This window comes from Temnothorax nylanderi, unplaced genomic scaffold, assembly GCF_030848795.1.
Source record: "Temnothorax nylanderi isolate EJ_2023f unplaced genomic scaffold, tnyl_v1.0 TNYL_tig0161_pilon, whole genome shotgun sequence".
Classification (NCBI taxonomy): domain Eukaryota; kingdom Metazoa; phylum Arthropoda; class Insecta; order Hymenoptera; family Formicidae; genus Temnothorax; species Temnothorax nylanderi.
This window is the reverse complement of record NW_027249223.1, coordinates 322486-342276: the sequence shown is the minus strand read 5'-3', so window position 1 is coordinate 342276 and position 19791 is coordinate 322486. Positions and strand designations below refer to the sequence as shown.

At 45.4% G+C, this 19791-nt stretch overlaps 1 pseudogene; it reads left to right on the top strand.

Annotated features, from left to right (window-relative positions):
- The first annotated feature begins 13484 nt into the window (after window positions 1-13484).
- LOC139777758 (protein zer-1 homolog) lies at window positions 13485-19247 on the top strand (annotated as a pseudogene).
- Window positions 19248-19791: the final 544 nt, after the last annotated feature.

Genomic DNA, 19791 nt, shown 5'->3' with positions numbered 1-19791 from the left:
ATTTGGGAGTACCGCAAGGATCTGTTTTAGAACCATTGTTAGTTTTGTTATACATAAACGATATTGCGGAGGTTATTAATGATAATTGTGTTGTAAGATTGTTTGCCGATGATGCCGTGATATATACCACGGGGTTCTCGAGTCAAGAAATTAATGATAATTTAAATGAACAAATGGTAAAAATAGAGGAATGGTTAGATAAAAATAGATTAGTTGTAAATGTAAATAAAACGAAAGTTATGATAATTAGAGGTGTTAGAAAAACAGTCGTTAAAAGTAATGTGGTAATCAAATTAAAAGGGGAAATACTAGAAATGGTAAATGAAATAAAATACTTAGGAATAATAATAGATAAAAATCTAAATTTCTCGGCTCATGCGGATTATATTAGTAGAAAAGCAGGGGCTAAGCTTGGAGTTTTGCGCAGAGTTAGTGAGGATATGTCGCGGGACATGAGATGTAAGATATATAATACAGTTGTAGCGCCGCTGTTTGAATATTGTGCGTCGATTCTGGTAGGATTAAGTGAAACTAATGTACAGCGTTTGCAAAAACTGCAAAATCAGGGGATGAGAATTATTCTAAGGAGAGATAGGAAGGAGAAAATTAGGAATATGATAGAAGAGTTAAAGTTTATGTATGTTAAAGAAAGAATCGAGTATAATGTTTGTATACTAGTGTATAAGATAGTGAATGAATTGTGTCCGAAATACTTAAGTAGAGATATAGAAATGGTGCAAACAAGAAGCAATAGAGACACGAGAAAGGGTAAAAATCTGTGTATTACTAGATGTAAGACTAGAGAGGAACAAAAAATGTTGTTGCACGACGGATTTAAAATGTACAATGATTTGCCGAACGAGGTGAAAGATGAGCAAACCTTGAAGGGATTTAAAGGAGCATTAATGAAACATATTAGGGGGAGGGAGCGGGGGGTATAGTATAAATAAGAAAACGGTATTAAGTTGCAATGTATGAAACTATGTGATTATTACTATGTGATGTTTATGTGATACTACTATATGTAGCTACTGCAGCTAATAAATCTCTCTCTCTCTCTCTCTCTCTCTCTCTCTCTCTCTCTCTCTCTCTCTCTCTCCCTCTCTCTCTCTCTCTCTCTCTCCTCTCCCTCTCTCTCTCTCTCTCTCTCTCTCTCTCTCTCTCTCTCTCTCTCTCTCTCTCTCTCTCTCTCTCTCTCTCTCTCTCTCTCTCTCTCTCTCTCTCTCTCTCTCTCTCTCTCTCTCTCTCTCTCTCTCTCTCTCTCTCTCTCTCTCTCTCTCTCTCTCTCTCTCTCTCTCTCTCTCTCTCTCTCTCTCTCTCTCTCTCTCTCTCTCTCTCTTTCTCTCTTCAACATGACACAAGTGTGTTTGTGCGTTTACCAATAAAATTCTGGTTGGTCTTTGCAGCCGACGGCTGCGCCTGCGAGAACAGCGGCGATGCGAAAACAGGGGCCAACGGTAACGGAGAACCGAGTGCTGTCGCAGCCGCTCATCGAACCAAGGAGGCGAGCGGAGAAGAAGCCGGCGGCACAAATTTATAAGACAAATTAGAGAATAAGATGCGAGCGCGTAAATCGAGGATGTTAGTTGTTTTGTTTGTTTTTTGCGCATTATAGATTTATGTAACCCAATCCAAGTGAGGGGAAATGAATTGAATTCCTGGTTTTTTTTGTTTTGTTCTGTTCCTAAAAGACATCTGGCAGAACCGCCAAGTAGGTATACATTGTTCGTTTTGGCTTTGTTCTGATATAAAGCATCAAATACATGCAATTTCCTTTGACAAATGAGTTTTCTCTTTGGTTTCCGTCAAAAAACCCACTTATATTAGTTTAGATTAACGGCAAAAAGGCCGAAAAACCAAGTCACACAGGTTCAAGGCGCTATGAGCACCGACGTAGAAAACAACGCGAATAACGCGATAGCGCGACGAAAAAGGTCGTGTGAAACGAACCTTAGGTTATGCAGACGCGAGGCATAAAGGCCGACCTACAGCAGCATAACGATCGGGCCGTAAATGGTAAGTGCGGAATACCGTGTAGACCGTGCATTAGGTTCCACGGATAGCGCGAGCTAAGGTACCATCCACGGTGGAAATTAAATATGACAGGGAGCATGGTCAGCAGTTTAGGCGAACCACCGGTATGGTGGATGATTTAATGATGTGAGGGGATTACCGGCGGTCCAAGTAAGACGGTCCTGCCGGCAATCAATATGTCAGGAGTGTAGAACCCGAAAAAACGGGTACCACGGTGCATGGTAAGCGATTAAACCAATCCGGGCCATATCGATCGAGTCTCTCGTCAGGAGAACATGCGTGCGAGTCCCCTAAGGACGACTAAACAAACATCAGTGCGATCGGACCCCTGGATCGCGAAAACGCGAACCACGGCTCCGCCTCGAGAACTGACGGGCGAGCAGGGTCCAACGGTGCCCCTGGGGTACAGCGGTACCATCCGCGACGTTATCCGACCACCGGGTCTCGAGATCTCGAACCAAGCGTAATCTTCGAGATGTCGCGATAGAAATGGACCCAGTGGGTCACGAGGGTGCCTCCCATGAAGACCTGCCACCGTGTGGTAAGCGGATCGCTAAAACGCAAACCATGAGTCGTAATGTAGCGCGAATGACCCAGGTGTGCGGACGGCGTCACGAAATCATCGCCCCGATAGGTAGCGAAGCGCTTCATAATGTAAACGCGAGGTTACGTTTCCAAGCCCCGTAGGGACATGTTACGATGATCGAAGGGAGTAGCAAAACCGCGGTAAAATAACCGGGAAACGAAACATCGCGTAGAAGCGGATCGAAGGTTCGAGAAGCGAGGGGAAAGCGACGAGTCGAGAACATTCTCGAACATGGTGAAAGCGAGCGTACGTGCTTCGAGTCGAATTAAGCGAAGTCGAAAATATGAAAAAAAAACCAAGGAATGCGTATCCAAGGTATTGTTCGCGAGCAAGGCATACGCGAACAATTAGCGAGGAACGCGGAAGCGAACAGTAGCCACGCACCGTAGCACAAAGGCCACATCCGACGCAAGCGTGATCATGGGCGGGCCAGTCTCGGAGTGGGGAACCAGCCCGACGGCCGGGAGGCCCAGCGAGACCGGAGCATCGAGGAGTTGCCCGAGAGATCTCACCAGAGCCGGTCGACGAGATACTCTACAACCAAACGGCAATACCCGCGGGCGACGCGTTAGATCGCCAGTACATATATAACAACGCGATAGCATTAGCGATACGTACTTCTTTTCGACCGAATACTTGTATACTGAAACAGGAAAATAAATTATATTTTACCTATCAAAACGGGAATATTAGATTCACTCGTGTGCGGTACCCTTACCAGATCGATATACCAACCCGATCCTAATCCTACCTGTCGGCGATCCTACGTCCGCTCGGGGAGATCCAGAGGCGGTCCAGCGGCGGTCCAGAGACGTCCAGTCAGCGGTGCACAGCTGCAGTCCAGAGGTCCGAAATCCGTGGTCCAGCGGCGATCCAAGATCCAGCGGCGAAGCAAGGAAACCTGAAACAGAAAGGGAAAAGAGGAATCGGCGGGGCATCGAAAGGTTGGGAAGATAATTCATTTATTATAATGCCTTTCTCGGTTTCTTGGTTAAAATCGAGTGGCGGCCGTGAAATTTATAAGTAGATTTGAGCTCGAGGGCGTACGATTGATGATCTCGGGTGGACCCTTCGGTCACATAGTAAAACACGCGAAGTAAGAGGTTTTCGAACGTTTGGAAGGGTCATTGTGACGAACGCGCCGTGAATGCTGTAATTTCGGTAAAGAGCCGGTTAAACGCCGTAACGATTGCCTGCCTGGCGCACGGAAGGCCAAAAAGCCTTAACCGAATGGCGACCGTGACAGGACACGGTGAACGCTGAGTTACAGTGACCGTGACAAACGTGAGAAAATTATCACTAATAGTAGCGTTTAAGGAAACAAATTCCTGTTCTGAAAGTGCGATCGGAAAATAAATAATCGAAATTCCTATAGACCGAAGAGCGAATAGAAAAGTGTTTAGAGGCAGTGCGTAACCTCGTGCGAGATAGGACGCGAAGTCGTTAGTATTTAGGGCAGCGACTATACTGAATCGCGTTATGTAAACGTACGGCGCTGACCGCAGAACCTTAGAAAAACGTCATAAAGGTCGAGATATAGCGATAGATTGAATAAAAACGGTGCGTAGCTTAGGAGCGAAAATTTGAAAATAATAGCGTGGAAAATAGTGCGAAGCGATAGAACGTGTGTAAAAGACTCTGCAACAACGTGCGATATCGAGGACACGAAGCTGCGAAGCGAGAGCCCGTGGCATTACAGAATCGTGTTAAGACGTACGAGGGTTTGACGCGAATCGGCACGAAAATTTTCAAAACGCGAAAAATACGCATTCCAAACGGGATCGTGTAGCTAACGACAATTCGAGTCGAAAAAATAGAAAAAATTAAATTAGCGGAAAAAGTGTTTTCAAGACACCCGTTACATTTCAGCGGCGATACGAACAGTATCCCGGCAAACCTCTCACATACCGGGAAGCGCGAAAGTCGAGATTTGAAATCCGAGCGTGTTACATACCGGGTGGGAAGCAAATAGCTATTTAGCATATAATCGGGTAAAACCTGTCGAATGCGATTAAGTCCGAAGCGAAACTGATATAGCAACGTAAAAAATACCGAATTGGGCGAACTGCTAAAACAACGTGCACCATGGGAACGCGAAACCGTACGGTAACACGATACGGCGACTAAAGAACGCGTTGAGAGGGTCGTACGAGCGGGGCGTGGCGATTCGACGGAAAAACGTTAGCGATCGGAAAATTTTGCAAAAAAGGGGCTAAAATCACGCGACGAGACGGGGCCGAAAAAAGAACGTCGTGGTAAGGCGACGCGAGGAAAGTCTCAAACGGGTATGCCAAACCTACAAAGGACACCCGCGGGCGTACATACACGATCATACGGACCAGCTCTAACGGAAGAGCAAATCCGCGAGAATTTAGCGCAAATAAGCGCGAATCAAAATATTCCCATAATCGTTTATCAAGACGAGGCGGGCAATATGGAGAACCAAACGCAAACGCAGCACGAAACGCTGAATGCGAACGGTGAAAATAGTCAAGCATTGAATTTGAGTAATCAACGCGTGGAGTTGGAAAATCGAGAATTGATTAGACAAAACGCGGAACTCTTAGAACAAATGCGGCGCATGACCGAGGAATTAGAACTTACACGGGAACGTCAACGCGAAGTTAGGCGATACATCGAAAACAATCGGAGCGAACGCGAGTCAGGTGCGGGCGAACAACCCGACCATAAGGACGACTCCCGGATCTACGACGGTGTAACGGCCGGACGCAATGCGACGTTAGACTTAGTACCGGTGAACGTGAGATTACCTCGAGGCGGATGGATTAAAAACCCATTTGACGAGCTAGTGTATCGGGGAAAAACGGATAAGCAAAATCCGATTAGATTTCTCGAAAAATTTGATAAATTGGCGCGATACGAGAACGTACCGGAAGAAGAACAGCTGCATTATTTCGGCAGAAGTATGCGGGGTGCGGCCAGCCAATGGTACGAGTTACAAAACGCGACCGATATATATGAAGTTAAACGAGCGTTTACACAACAATTTTGGGGCTGTCAAGCGCAGATGCGATTTCGTCAGCAGATTTACTTTGGCAAATATAAACCGAACGTAGACGGCACAATGACGGAATACGCGTTAAATGTGGCGAGACAAGCGAAAACTCTTTTACCGCCAATGAGCGACGAGGAGATCGTGCAGACGATACGCGAACATTTCGACGTAGACATAGCGCGAGAATTAAGACCGTCAGTGGTCAGAAATGTAAACGAAATGATTTCAATGTTGGACACACTCGAAAACGAACGCGAAACCCGCAGATTACGGGGCGAGGCGCGACGAGCTAACGACGCGAAATCAACGGTTACAAATTGCAAGGAACTGCGAAAAGCACTAGTAATTCGACCCGGCAGAATAACTCGAACGCGAATATCCGGCAGGCAGGAGGTAGTTATAACAATTCCAACAGACGCGATACAGCTAGCCAAACGGGGCAACAGTCGTTAAACAAATCGTATGGCTGGAGGAAAACGACCGAGCCCGAAGAAAAGCGGAAAAGTGACGTCGATATAGTCGAATTGCCAGATAGCGACGATGGCGAGGGAAAGCCACGAGTTACACGATATACGCGTGAAAGAGAAAACGAACGCGCGCGAGAACGCGGCGCGTACGCGAAAAACAATATGGCGAAGACGAATTCGGTTAAACCGAGCGGTAGAAAGTTAGCCGCGATAACGACGGGTAAATATGCGGATGAAGAGGAGCGCGATCGAGACGACGATACTGACAACGATCCGAACAACGACGACGACGGGGCAAGTTCGAACAACGATGACGAGGGCGAAAAGAAATGTTACGCGATAACTCGCGACGACCAAGTTGAGAACCGTCATGAAGAACAGTCAGGAACGGACGAGGAAGTAGTCGCAGTAGAACCGACCGAACAAACAACCGGGCCGGTAAATATAATAAAGACGCGCGAAATCATTCGTGAACTCGACGACGACATCGAAAAGGGACAATCGGCCAAGGTCATACAGCCAGATGTGCCCATGATTGAAATCAAATTCGGTAATTGTTCGACAAAAGCGTTAGTAGATACAGGCGCACAAGTAACGGCCATGACAAGGGCGTTCTACGAACAACTGCGCGAAGCGAACGAAAATATAGAGATAGTACCGATAAAAAAATTCACTCTTAGAGGAGCATTTTCCGAACGAGGCTCCGTAATATCCAGTAAAGCGCGATTAATGTTCGAATATCGAAGCAAACAATACGCTCACGAATTCTTTATAGTAGAGAACTTGGCGTACGAAATAGTGCTTGGGATAGATTTCCTCGTGAAATACGGAATGATGCTCGCGTGCGACGAACATATCGACGTGAAATTTCGGCGGGAGCTAGAACCGACGATGCGACGCGTGAATGCGATCAGGCGCGACGAGGCGAAGGCGCGACTGCAAGAAATTATCGATAGACACGCGAAATTATTCAACGGGGAAATAGGCCGGGTGAACCATTACCAACATCATATCGAAATGAATATAACGCGGCCATACAAGAAAAAGACTTACCCAATTCCCGAGGTACACATGAATCGCGTTAGAGCCTATATAAAGGATCTCGAACAGAAGGGAATCGTTCGTAAGCAAGCAACGCAGTTTGTCAACCCATTAGTAGTCGTCATTAAGAAGAACGGGGATATTCGATTGTGCTTAGACGCACGCGAAGCGAACAAACAGATGTCGAACGACCACGCCCAACCACCCACGATAGAGGAGGTGTTTCGGCGAATCGGAAAAAACAAATATTTTACGACACTAGATGTTAGCCATGCCTTTTGGCAGATCCCACTTGACGAAGACTCACAGAAATACACGGGTTTTCTGTTCGATGGGCAGACATACGTATTTCAGCGTATGCCTTTCGGACTAAAAACATCAGGAGCATCATTCACGCGGGCCATGAACGAAGCGTTAGGAGACCAAGAATGGTTGCTAACGTATCTCGATGACGTGTTGATTGCGTCGAACACACTAGAGGAACATTTGATGCATATAGAGTGGGTATTAACGAGACTAGAACGGGCAGGATTCCGGTTAAATCGCGATAAATGTGAGTTTCTGCGCGAAGAAATACGATTTCTTGGACACACCTTCAACGAAATCAAAGCCGAGATAAACGAAGAGACGCGAGGGGCCATTGCGAATTTCGAACGACCACGAAATAAAAAACAGATACAGTCGTTTCTTGGACTAATAAATTGGGACCGGAGGTTCATTAAAAACTTGGCAAGAATGACAAAACCCTTAGAAGAACTGTTGCAAAAAGGTCGACAATTTGAATGGACGAGCGCGAGACAGACGGCGTTTAATGAGATAAAGCAGGCGTTTCACGAGGCACCGGATTTATATTTGTTCAATGCCGACGCGCGATACGGAATATATGTGGACGCGGCAAGAACAGGTCTTGGGGCGCGGCTATATCAGTATCGACCGGATGCCGAGGACGTGAAACAAACGATAGGCTACGCGAGTCGAAGCCTCAAAGGCGCGGAAGTTAATTACACGATAACCGAACTGGAATGTTTAGCGCTCGTATGGGCATTGCGAAAATGGCACACGTTGTTGTTGGGGCGGCACGTACGAGTGCATACCGATCATCAAGCGCTCAAATTTCTGAGCACTTGTGTGCAAAACAACGCGAGAATCGCGCGTTGGTTTGCGTTTCTCCAAGAATTTGACTTGGAAATAATACACTTACCGGGAAAAGAAAACGCGATTGCGGACACTCTTTCGCGACGAGGAGTGAACGTAAACGCGGACAAAGACGATAAACGAATCGCGTTAATTGACAATGTAACCGAGGGTAGCGATACGCGAGCATGGCTCGACATAATCCGTAGGGCACAAGCGAACGACGAAAAATTACGCGAAATGGCACGCGTAGATCCCGAAAGGGCATACGAACGCGAAGGGATTATGCGCGTGAGACACCAAAATGGCGATAGGATAGCGTTACCGCGAAACATTACGTGGAAATTGGCACGGGCGACGCATGAATTACTGATACATTTTGGCACGGACAAAGTGTACGATTTCTTAAAACGATATTTCCACGGGGTAAATTTAGCGCGAGTAGCACGCGACGTGGTGGCGTCATGCGAAACGTGTCAAGCGACAAAGTATTATACCAGAGCCACCGTAGGAACGCAATATTACCAATTGCCCAAAGCGCCGGGTGACACGCTATCGATGGATATCTTTGGCCCGTTGCCAGCAACGGGGCAGGGATACAAATATATTCTCGTTACAATGGATCAATTTTCCAAATATGTTCGATTCTTTCCGATGAAAAATCAAAAATTAGAAACAATAATCGACCATTTGGAGAATCGATTTTTCGTCGAAATCGGAATTCCGCAAAATATACTGACCGACAACGGCGGACAGTTTCGGACGGAACGATGGCGCGAGTTCGCGCGAGTTAAAGGATTCAATGTGCAGCGTACTTCACCGTATAACCCACAATCAAATCCCGTGGAGCGCGTTATGAGGGAAATAGGCCGAATTATACGCGCGTATGCGAGCCATAGGCAACACGCGTGGCACCGTATAATTAGTCGCGCGCAGGAGGTCATCAATCATACGCAACATTCCTCGCACGGATTCACTCCGAGCGAGCTCAATGACGGGGAAATAGGTCATTTACCCGCGATCGATCCCGCGCTGATTCCTCTCGACGACGCTGAGGGACTGCCATGGGCGGACAAAGTCCAACGAGCGCGAGAACGATTGGCCGAGGCGGCGCGCAAACGGAAGATTCAAGCGGACAAGCACGAGACAGCCGAATACCACGAAGGGCAAGAAATATGGATCAAGCTGCGCGGACGAACCGCGGACGCCGCAAGTCGAAAATTAACCAGCAAACTCCACCTAGTTTTCGAGGGACCATACCGGGTGCAAAGGGTGATACGACCTAATGCGTACCTGATCGAGGATCTAGACGGACAGGCCATGGGGGTGTTCAATTCTCGACAATTGAAACCGCACCGTCGGGCCAGACTAGGAGTGGACGACCAGGACGACGAGGACCACGTCGAAGTCGGGGGCAATTCCGACATTGACGGGGAGTCGACCGAGACCAAGGAAGACAATCGGCAGAACCGATGGGGCGAAGACGTCATCGACGGTGAAACCGAGATTGACGGGGAGTCGATCGAGGAGGACCGAGACGACGAACTCGACGAAATCGACACGGAGGACGAAGAGGACGTCGAGTGGCACGAAAACAGGCGATGGGACAGCACGGGAGACCACCCCAGCCATGAAAGTGACGAGAGGGGCGAAGTCGTCACCAATGACGAACGGGGCGAAGTCGTCACCGACGACGAAATAATCAATCTCGATGAGTCGCGAGACGAAGAGAGCAATACGGAAATTCCAGACCACCGACGCGAAAGACGGGGAGGAGCCGTCACCGAGGACGACGTACTCGAAACCGAAGATTCGCAGAGCGAGTGGGGGAACGTAGGGAATAGGCGCGGTGAAAGCACTATCGAGCTAAGCGAATCGTCAGACGACCGACATAGAGAGGTTACGAGCGCCGGAGAGGAGGAAGAACCATGGCGCGCAATCGTGCAGAGGTACCTAGACACGAGCGACGACGAAGAAGGCGAACCAGTCGATGCGCGCGGGCGAAACCAGCAAGACCACGACATCGTAGAGATCAACGATCCGACCAATCCCGATCCCGAGGACGAAGGGAGCGAACCGGAGGAACGCTGGAGAGCGATTATGGACCGAGTACTACTCTCATCCGACGACGAGGGAAGAGAAGTCCAACCGCAAGAAGACATAATCGAGATATCGGATTCAGACGCACCAGTTGGGGCGCGACTGAACGCGATGTGGAAAGAAGAATGCGACAGCGATGCAACCACCGTGGATTACGAAGAATTCTACCAAGGACTAAGAATCCACAGCAGCCTAAGACAGGAGGGGCAAGTAAGCATAAAAACTAAAAGAGAAAACGGAGTACTTACCCCGGTGAGCGAGCCGGCGGAGGAATCCAACAACGACGACAACGAATCCACCCACGAAGAGGAGAAATCATCCCACGACGGCGACGACGAATCCATCCAAGGGGAGGAACCAAGGTCCCACGATGGCCTGAAAAATAAAGAAGAAACAGTGAAAATCTCGATCAAGCAAAAGGTGACGATTGATTACGTGAAAAAGGAGCGTGCGAACATGGAAACGGAAGTGGCCCGACCGACAATGACGGGGAGTGCCAACGCGAGTGCGCGAAAAAATCGAAAATCGCGAATAAGGCGTAATCCTAAAACGTTGAAGTGGCGTGCGAAAATACGCGTGAAGAACCAGAAACGCGATAAACACGGAAAATTCGTGAAATTCAGCGCGATTCGTGACGAGGAAGTAAAATCACGAAATCCGAAACATTTCGATCACGCGGTACGTAGCGACAAGAGTGACGCGCGAAAGATCCGCGAGGGAGCGCGCGCGAGGTCAGCGACCGCGGCGCGAAATCGGCGATCGACGAAAGCAATTCGCCGACGCACATCGTGCCGTAAACAAGTAATTGTTCGAGGTAGAGCGAAAACGACGGTGAAAATGGAGTTAACGAACGACGATCGACGACGCGCGATAATGCGTAAAGTGAAAGCGCAAAAGGTGGCGAACGAGCAGCAGCAGCGAGCGCGCCAGATGATTGATTTGGCCGAGGCGTACGCACAGCACCTGCCTGAGGACGTATATGCCGAGGGGAACCGCGTGGTACGCGAAGAGGCGATTGCGAATCAACGCATGATCCAAGCCATCGTCGAGCTAGAGGAGGCGAAGGGACGTAATTTCGCACGATGCGAAGAAGCAGACGTACTCGATCCACTCGACGGCACGATCAAGGCGAATGCGATGGTAGCAGTAGCAGTAAGATACCCCAGGGCGAGGGAACAGCCACCGTTTCGAATCACGATTGACGTGCGTGATCAAGAAATGGATGTGTCGACGCGAATCCTCGAGGAGGGCGACGATCAGAGAGAGATTAATAACAATCGACAAACTAAAGACGAATATGTACTGGGGGACCCCGGGGACGAACCGGACAAACCTCCGTCTCAAGAAAGTATAGGAATCCAGTGCGACCGTCCATACATGGTGGGATTCACAGAAAGGGATCCGGCGGTATATGCAAGGACAAAATTCCGTCCCGAGAGACTAAATAAATACGGTCTTGAGGAACCGGAAGAAGTCGCGCAGCAAGAGACGATTGAGTCACCGAGCGTAGTGGTCGAACGGGAAACTACACCCGAGAGACAACCAACACCAGAACCAGGCCCCAGTGGAGCGGGACACGGATCGAACGAAGAGCGACAAGATGGTGATGAGCAACCGGCAGCAGGAACGGCACACGAAGAACACGACACCGTGACCTTCCGGGATGAGGACACCAGTGACAGCGACGCGGACGACGACGATGACGTGGACGACGGCGGCCAAATGGACGAATACGCGGATAAAATACGCGTAGAATATAAACACGAGCGTAGTTACACGTTCGAGACGCGCGGGGCGCATAAAAGAAAAGCGGCATGAGCAGCAAGAAGGAAGACGAAAAACCTGTATGAAGTGGAGCACGCCGAGCAGCTAGCTAAGCGGCGCGAAAAGTGGAGGCAGAAGAAGTCGCAACCATCGACTGCTATATTGGTCACGAGCGGGTCATCCGCGGAGTACCGCGAAGCCCCGCTGACGGGGAGTTTGCAGCCGACGGCTGCGCCTGCGAGAACAGCGGCGATGCGAAAACAGGGGCCAACGGTAACGGAGAACCGAGTGCTGTCGCAGCCGCTCATCGAACCAAGGAGGCGAGCGGAGAAGAAGCCGGCGGCACAAATTTATAAGACAAATTAGAGAATAAGATGCGAGCGCGTAAATCGAGGATGTTAGTTGTTTTGTTTGTTTTTTGCGCATTATAGATTTATGTAACCCAATCCAAGTGAGGGGAAATGAATTGAATTCCTGGTTTTTTTTGTTTTGTTCTGTTCCTAAAAGACATCTGGCAGAACCGCCAAGTAGGTATACATTGTTCGTTTTGGCTTTGTTTGTTCTGATATAAAGCATCAAATACATGCAATTTCCTTTGACAAATGAGTTTTCTCTTTGGTTTCCGTCAAAAAACCCACTTATATTAGTTTAGATTAACGGCAAAAAGGCCGAAAAACCAAGTCACACAGGTTCAAGGCGCTATGAGCACCGACGTAGAAAACAACGCGAATAACGCGATAGCGCGACGAAAAAGGTCGTGTGAAACGAACCTTAGGTTATGCAGACGCGAGGCATAAAGGCCGACCTACAGCAGCATAACGATCGGGCCGTAAATGGTAAGTGCGGAATACCGTGTAGACCGTGCATTAGGTTCCACGGATAGCGCGAGCTAAGGTACCATCCACGGTGGAAATTAAATATGACAGGGAGCATGGTCAGCAGTTTAGGCGAACCACCGGTATGGTGGATGATTTAATGATGTGAGGGGATTACCGGCGGTCCAAGTAAGACGGTCCTGCCGGCAATCAATATGTCAGGAGTGTAGAACCCGAAAAACGGGTACCACGGTGCATGGTAAGCGATTAAACCAATCCGGGCCATATCGATCGAGTCTCTCGTCAGGAGAACATGCGTGCGAGTCCCCTAAGGACGACTAAACAAACATCAGTGCGATCGGACCCCTGGATCGCGAAAACGCGAACCACGGCTCCGCCGCGAGAACTGACGGGCGAGCAGGGTCCAACGGTGCCCCTGGGGTACAGCGGTACCATCCGCGACGTTATCCGACCACCGGGTCTCGAGATCTCGAACCAAGCGTAATCTTCGAGATGTCGCGATAGAAATGGACCCAGTGGGTCACGAGGGTGCCTCCCATGAAGACCCGCCACCGTGTGGTAAGCGGATCGCTAAAACGCAAACCATGAGTCGTAATGTAGCGCGAACGACCCAGGTGTGCGGACGGCGTCACGAAATCATCGCCCCGATAGGTAGCGAAGCGCTTCATAATGTAAACGCGAGGTTACGTTTCCAAGCCCCGTAGGGACATGTTACGATGATCGAAGGGAGTAGCAAAACCGCGGTAAAATAACCGGGAAACGAAACATCGCGTAGAAGCGGATCGAAGGTTCGAGAAGCGAGGGGAAAGCGACGAGTCGAGAACATTCTCGAACATGGTGAAAGCGAGCGTACGTGCTTCGAGTCGAATTAAGCGAAGTCGAAAATATGAAAAAAAAACCAAGGAATGCGTATCCAAGGTATTGTTCGCGAGCAAGGCATACGCGAACAATTAGCGAGGAACGCGGAAGCGAACAGTAGCCACGCACCGTAGCACAAAGGCCACATCCGACGCAAGCGTGATCATGGGCGGGCCAGTCTCGGAGTGGGGAACCAGCCCGACGGCCGGGAGGCCCAGCGAGACCGGAGCATCGAGGAGTTGCCCGAGAGATCTCACCAGAGCCGGTCGACGAGATACTCTACAACCAAACGGCAATACCCGCGGGCGACGCGTTAGATCGCCAGTACATATATAACAACGCGATAGCATTAGCGATACGTACTTCTTTTCGACCGAATACTTGTATACTGAAACAGGAAAATAAATTATATTTTACCTATCAAAACGGGAATATTAGATTCACTCGTGTGCGGTACCCTTACCAGATCGATATACCAACCCGATCCTAATCCTACCTGTCGGCGATCCTACGTCCGCTCGGGGAGATCCAGAGGCGGTCCAGCGGCGGTCCAGAGACGTCCAGTCAGCGGTGCACAGCTGCAGTCCAGAGGTCCGAAATCCGTGGTCCAGCGGCGATCCAAGATCCAGCGGCGAAGCAAGGAAACCTGAAACAGAAAGGGGAAAGAGGAATCGGCGGGGCATCGAAAGGTTGGGAAGATAATTCATTTATTATAATGCCTTTCTCGGTTTCTTGGTTAAAATCGAGTGGCGGCCGTGAAATTTATAAGTAGATTTGAGCTCGAGGGCGTACGATTGATGATCTCGGGTGGACCGTTCGGTCACAGTCTTGACCTGAGACAAATTATATTCTTTTTTTTTAGCCTTTACCACTAAAAAACGTGGTTTTTTACGGTTTTTTGAGGTTATCTTTGAAATCCTCTGGGCGACCCCTATTTTTTATTGCAGATTCGTGTTCAGCGGATCAAAATACATAGGAGTAATGTGGTTTCAACCACAGAGCAATATACTTTTTTTTGTGGGCCTGTGTTATCAATATACTCATGGGATGAGTGTATCAATATATAACGAGTAATAAGCAATATATTCGTGGGATATATATATATGTATGTATATGTATATATATGTATGTATATGTATGTATCATCCCATGAGTATATTGATAATTAATGACAATTTGAAATGCACAAAATCTTTTTTATCTTTGTCAGGCAACTGATTCAGATCCGGAAGACGCAAGTTCAGACAAAAATGCAAACTGCACAGCGACAGCCAAGGTGGAATTGCTTGCCAAAATGGAGTCACTGGGATGAGTGTATCAATATATAACGAGCAATAAGCAATATATTCGTGGGATATATATGTATGTATGTGTATATATTGATACACTCATCCCATGAGTATATTGATATAATTAATGACAATTTGAAATGCACAAGATCCTTTTTATCTTTGTCAGGCAACTGATTCAGATCCGGAAGACGCAAGTTCAGACGAAAATGCAAACTGCACAGCGACAGCCAAGGTGGAATTGCTCTCCAAAATGGTGTCACTGATTAAAGAGAATAAAAATCTAAAAGAAGAAAACACTAGGCTGCGGGCCCTACAATTTACAACTAGTGTAAGAAAAAAAATCTACCGTAATTTCGTAGTTTTGAAATGATTTTTATTTTTCTAAACAACTTTATAATTTTTTTGAACAATTTATTTCCGATACTATCCGCAGAAAATTAATCATTGACAAATTCTACATTTTCAGACTTGCCCAAAATCAAAAAGGAAAGCAAGAAGATCTTGGTTTATTTGCAAAAAACAATGACATTAGCCACGGAAATGGTTTAAAAAGCGAGTCTTAACGATAATATTCCACAAACTCAGGTTATTGAGATTATCGATGACTCGATGACCCGCCATGATGATGATTTGCCGCGTGACAATGAGCTTAATCAACAAATCTTGGCTAAGGATTTTCACGCAAAATACATACGCCATGTCACGCAGAAGCAGCGTGTGCCGACTGTGAACTCGAAACAGGGAAAGAAAAATGTTACATTGTCTAGTTCTCCGCATATTAAGGTATTATAGGGTTACGTAATAATTATTAGTAAATTGCACTTGTGTAGCGAATAATTTTTAATTTTTAATAATTATTTGCACACTAAACTGTAACGTACGAAAGGACGAGATAACGTCAAATGCTTCGTCGGAGACAAACCGAAGCGGTTCTCCAGCTATATCAATCCCCTCCAAGGTGTTATTACTATTCGCATTTACACATCCATTGATGATCATACTCGTTTCTAATTTCTGTAATGTTTTTGTTTCTAATAAAGGTTTCGATTATGAGCCACCGTCTACTAATGACTTATCTAATAATTCGAGCGGCACATCGCCGAAATGTACCCCGGATACGAAGAATGCCAACGCAAACAGAAACGTTGAACCACCTAAGCTTTCTTTGAAACCGAACTGTTATGGAAAAACACTATTAAAGGATAAGAATGTGGATAGAAACGGAAATCTCCTATCTGCTGATGCTTCCGTGAAACCCAAAGCTGAAGAGAATTCTTCATCGCCTACTTCTGCTGGTCTCAAGGTAATAAGACTTGTTTCCAAGCTATTAAAAAATTGTTTTGCCTGTCTGCTTTAAATCTAACTTTTTAATCAATTTTAAAAAAGGTTGATATTGGAAAAAAGGGAACTCTCTATGTGAGCGCGAAGAACCTCGCGAAGTGTAATTATACGAGTGCCATGAAATTGGCAGGTGATCTACTGTCGCTTGTTTTTTCGAAAGAAGAACTGGCTAGTTCCTCTCTAACAGGCACGGTCGCCAATCTCCACTTGAATAAAAACATTCAAGCGAAAAAACAGTTAGACCCGCAGAAAGTGGATTGTATCAAATGTAAGTACAGTTTTAGTTTTTCGTTTATTTTATATTGACTATCCTTTGAAGCGTCTTTCCATAAAGGAGTAAAACGGTATGCATTATAGTTTCCATTTTTAATAAATAGCAGTATTTAATTGAAAATGGGCATTCTATATTTTAGGTTACGTTCAAGAAAAGTTCCCCGAAGAAAAGAATCTTGATGAAACCGTGAAGAAGACCGTGAAGCAAAAATGTAATAACGCAGTACGAAGAACTCGAGATATGAAGCACCCTGTTGACCTCAAAGAACATTCTGAAATATAAAAAGCTCTTTCAACTTAAAAACGCGGCGCTCCAAAGATAATTATTTAGTATCTCATATAATATTATTAAGTATCATATATTATTATCTCAAAAGTATAAGAAAAGCAAAATACATATATATCTCTCATATAAATTGATTAAAATTTATTTTATTATAGCCGTTATCCTTCGGGATCCTAATAGTCAGTAATATGGGGATATACTATTGGGATTCCCCAATAGTGGGATTCCCAATAGTGTAATTCTCAATAATAAGCTCCCAGTAATCACGAATAGTGGGATCCCAGTAATCCTAACTAGTGAAATCTCAATAATCCCGAACAGTGGATTCCAGTAATCCTCAATAGTGGGATTACTGTAATCCCCAATAGTGATCTTCAATAATCCGCGAATTTACTACTGGTGTTACAAGTAGTGATTTTCAATAGTGATTCTCAGTAGTTCCTAATAGTGTTTTTCCGTAAGGGAGGGGATGTTTTTTATTTTGGTATATAGATTTACCATTAAGGGGGTGTGTTGGATGGTAATGGTAAATGTTGCGTTGGCAGCACTTGCGTGTTCCTAAAAGCGGCGCTCCCTGTTTTACCTCTTACGTTTTACCACGTCCGCGTTTGCGCCAGATTCTCCTCAGCGTGCAAGCCCGCAAGCGTAGCGCATATATAAGCGTTCTTTTTGTACTTGAGTTTCTTTTAACATTAAACGCAACGTTAAAACGTTAGTGTGATTTTATTCTGCGCAACATACCCTGTTATATTTTATCAGTAACTGTCATTCATTTCTGTAGATGTCGAATTATGAAACCCTTGTAAAGGTGCTTCTACATTTAGTCAAACACTCAGAGCCAAAAAGTTTTGTCCAAAGAATCGACATATATCTATTAAATTCTTTAGCTTGTCAAGTAGAAGGTAAAGAGACAAGATTACTCGGCAAACTGGGTTGTGTTCAAACTATGTTAAAATTGGTCGAGTACAGAGTGGAGATGAATATATTTGATGATGTATTAGAAGTTGCATGGTCAACTATGTGGAATATGACAGATGAAACATCTATAAATTGCCAACGATTCTTAGATGAGGAAGGCATGACACTCTTCCTCAAATGCGTACAGGTATGTCTTACATTGTCTTACAACATACGTTCGATGGTTGAAACACGATATATTTAGCTTAAGCTGCAATTTTTGTTTCTACTGTAATATAATATTCTATCACGTGTCTAGCAATATCCACATAAAGAAGAACTGTTGAGGAATATGATGGGTTTGCTCGGCAATGTAGCAGAAGTCGAATATCTTTAGATCCATCTTATGCAGGAACGATATGTAACCGTCTTCGCCAATCTGTTACGTTCTAATAGCGATGGAATCGAGGTTTCGTATTTTCCTTTTCTTTCTCCATTTTTTTTTAATATGCTCACATATAAATATATTTCTTGATTTATATAGGTTTCATACAATGCTGCTGGTATATTGGCACACATGGCATCTGATGGAATTGACGCTTGGACAATAGAAAAGCCAACTCGTAAGGAGGTTCTTAAATATATAATGCAAGCGATTGAAAGTTGGGACTTAAATGCAGAACGTAATATCAATTATCGCTCGTTTGGACTATTATTACGCCTGCTGGATGTGTATCATACTCCTCCGTGTCAACATTGGGCTGCTTGGGCTCTCGCCAATTTCACCAAAGTATACTGTACGTATTTAATAATATTCATACTTACGACGAATTATTTAGTATCCGCTGTTTTGCTCTATTTGGATCTTGCTATTTTATGTAATATGATGTAATCGATGTTTTAGCATTCAAATACTGTGCATTGGTAGTAAAAGAAGGAGGGCTGGAGAAGCTACATACAGTGATAGAAGATCCCAGACCATACGAACGTATAAAATAACTCGCAAACTTGGTGATCGAAAATTGCTGTCAATATGAGAGCCATTCCGACAATGTAAATGTTTCTCATTCTGCCTTAGACGCGGAATATAGTCTGGACGGCTGAAAGAAATCTTAGTAACATCATTATGCACGTCGCATAATTTATATCATCTCTTTAGACAAAACAAATTATGATTAGTATCATAACTTTGACGAATAGCGGAGGAATAATTACATAGACGAGTCAAATTAAACATAAGTGTTACATTAACTTGATAACGATAGATCTGTTCTTTGTAGCTGTGCTATGTCATATGTCATACTTTCTGCACTTAAGACGAAATAAGTACAGGTCGCAGGAATTTCGTGTAATTTATTTTTTTTTTTTGTAAAATCCCTAGGGAATCCGTAAAAAGCCGGGGTATTGTGAAATAAATAAAAATTAATGTAAATATATAACATAATTAATATAAATATAATAAAAATTAATATAAATATAAACTTATATAATTATATTTATATTTATAAATATAATTTATAATATATTTATAAATATAAGTTAATAAAAATCTCAACTTACAATTTTACTGACAGAATCTAGAATTCCTGCGATATATATAATTAAATGGAGAGAAAAAGAGAAACGATGAAACGTACAAAGAGTTTAGCTACAAAGAACAAACCTATTTCTTTTTCGACGAAAAAGTGGAAAGGAACGGATGCTCAATATTACAATTACAAAGGTTGTGTATGCATGCGGGCGTGTGTACATATGTGTGTGTGTGTCTGTGCTTTTGTGCGTGTGCATGGATTTGTATGGAGAACGCAAAGTATTTTGAAACAACTATTCAATTATCCGCAAATATAAATATTTAGTCAAAGGTGG